General features: G+C 47.4%; 1 protein-coding gene across 1 annotated transcript in view; it reads left to right on the top strand.

The window, feature by feature from the left end:
* LOC307078511 (disks large homolog 4-like) overlaps nt 1-2,500 on the top strand; it is an 84,879-nt gene that overhangs the window by 66,126 nt on the left and 16,253 nt on the right. The gene's annotated exons all lie outside the window — the stretch shown is intronic.

Genomic DNA, 2,500 nt, shown 5'->3' with positions numbered 1-2,500 from the left:
GCCTACTTATTCTGCCCCAGACCACCAAACTGTTGTAAAGCGCATCACTGTGCAGACTTAACCGACGTTGTTGAAGCCTAATACATGTGGATCGATCATGTTAGATGTTGTAGATAGATGCCATGGCAACACATTTACAAGCATGAAAATGTATTTATAGATGTGTACCATGTGGTTAATGATCTGTGGTTTGAAATGACTGCAAGTATGTGTATGTCTTTTTTCTGCTTCTGTGTTCTTTGGCATTGGCTCTATCTCCTGCATGAGTGACCTAAGGGTTCACAGTGTGTGTGTGTGTGTGTGTGTGTGTGTGTGTGTGTGTGTGTGTGTGTGTGTGTGTGTGTGTAATATAATGTATGTCTCTGTGTTAGTGGGCTTCAGCCCCAGAGCACACTGCTTTCAAAGTGGGGGAGGAGCAAGTACACCCATATTTGATATATATAGAGAGAGAGAGAGAGAGAGAGAGAGAGAGAGAGAGAGAGAGAGAGAGAGAGAGAGAGAGGGGGAGAGAGAGAGAGAGGGGGAGAGAGAGAGAGAGGTTGAGGAGGCTTGGATGGGTGTTCAATAGTAGAGAGAGAATTGGCATCTGTTGTTTCACACACACACACACACACACACACACACACATTTTTGGAAGCTTGCTCTCTCTCTCTATCTCTCTCTCTCTCTGCTGGTGTGCGCACGCTCACATATGCCGCTACTACCACTCTTTGGCACGCTGGATCCAACCTAAGACAGCCACTAGTCCTCTCTCTTCTCCTAAAACACACACACACGGACACACACGCACGCACACACACACACACGCACACACACACACACACACAGGCACACATGTATGCATACATTCCATACAGTCCAATCTCACATGCAGAGACACTTTTTGCACACACTCCCTGATAGGAGAATCACTAAATCACCAGGAATTCCATCTGGATTTTTGCCGCGGACGGAGAGAGACGCAGGCAGAGAGGCAGATAGGTAAACAGACACTCTTTCAGATCCTCTCTATCAGCTGCATGTAAGTACCTCCTTCCTTTGGGTTATATTTCTTCATATCTAACGCGGGGACATGCTTTGCAGATCTAGATAGTTGACAGATGGTTGGAGACGTAGAAGGAAAGACTCTTTTTCTTCCACTTCAGTGTTGATTTGAGTTGCCTATTCGGACTGTTTAGTTTTAATATGTTCAGTGCTCTGCCCCATGGCTCGCAGTAGATATAGCCTATTTGCAATAGATCCAACATCGCTGTTTCCTTAGATCCTCACCTCTTGGGGGGGGGGGGGGTTAGCGGGGGGTATTTATTCCGCTGCTCAGACTTCCACCCCAGCGCAGTCTTTAACTCAGCGCGTTGGGGGGGGGGTTCTGACTGGCGATGCTGCATTAACCGCTCCGCTCGCTCGTGCATCTCCGTTATCGGAACAGGAGACGGCTCGCCACTTTTGCTCCCTGAGCGGCGGTTCCCCTCGCCGCGCTCCGACGCAGACGACCTTTGCTTTACCCCCCGTAGCGCCTCACCGGCGGCCCGCCCACCGGAGCCGCGACCTTTCCTCTGTTCTCTGGTCCGATGTGCAGCTGAATCACTTTGCAGTTGTGTTGGGATTTAAGCCATGAATAGCTAAAAAAAAAATAAATAAGGCCCTGCATTTGTAGCTTGAAATAAAACATTTTTTTAAGATTCTAATTCAGAGTCTTAATTCAGCGTTATTCTCAACACTCACTGCAGAACTGCATTTGTGGACGTGATGGAGTAAACAATACCGCCTCTCGATGCTATCTAATGAAACAGCTCCTTTAGCAGCAACAGGAAGGGAAGCCCATAGCGCAATGCATAATGCCATCTCCAACATGCTGATTTGGGAGCTGTATGTGTCTGCATGTTTGGGAACATGTTTTTGTGGTTGTGAATGTGTACGTGTGTGTTTTCGCGTTTGTGTGGACGTTTGTGTGTGTGTGTGTGTGTGTGCGTGTGTGTGTGTGTGTGGCACAAGCACATGTGTGTGCATGTGGGTGCTTGTGCTTACGTGGCTACAGTATGATTGCATTACTCAGCCTTAATAAGATTCTGTCTTCAAAAGTATTGGCTCAGATGGACACTTACATGGACACACACACGCACGCACACACACACACACACACACACACACACACATACACGCACACGCGCGCTTTCAATGAGATTATTCAGACTTATTGTCAGTGCTGCTGTCATTTGTCTGAGTTTAGCAGCACAGCCTCTGGAGAACAGCGAGACAGATTTACAGCAGGCCTGATGTATTCATATCCCAGAAGGCTTGTTTATGATATTCCTGCAGGTAGAGGAGGCGCCTACACACACACACACACACACACACACACACGCACACACACACACACACACACATACGCACAAACATACATATAAAATGTGCTTCACCAGGTGGACCCCTGGAGGACAGGTGGAGTATTTCATGACATTGTCATTTTAATGATTAACGATTACTTGCTTTCGAAGATATG

The sequence above is a fragment of the Pollachius pollachius genome, assembly GCF_949987615.1.
Source record: "Pollachius pollachius genome assembly, chromosome: 7".
In the NCBI taxonomy this organism is placed as follows: domain Eukaryota; kingdom Metazoa; phylum Chordata; class Actinopteri; order Gadiformes; family Gadidae; genus Pollachius; species Pollachius pollachius.
This window is presented reverse-complemented; position numbering and strand designations above follow the sequence as displayed.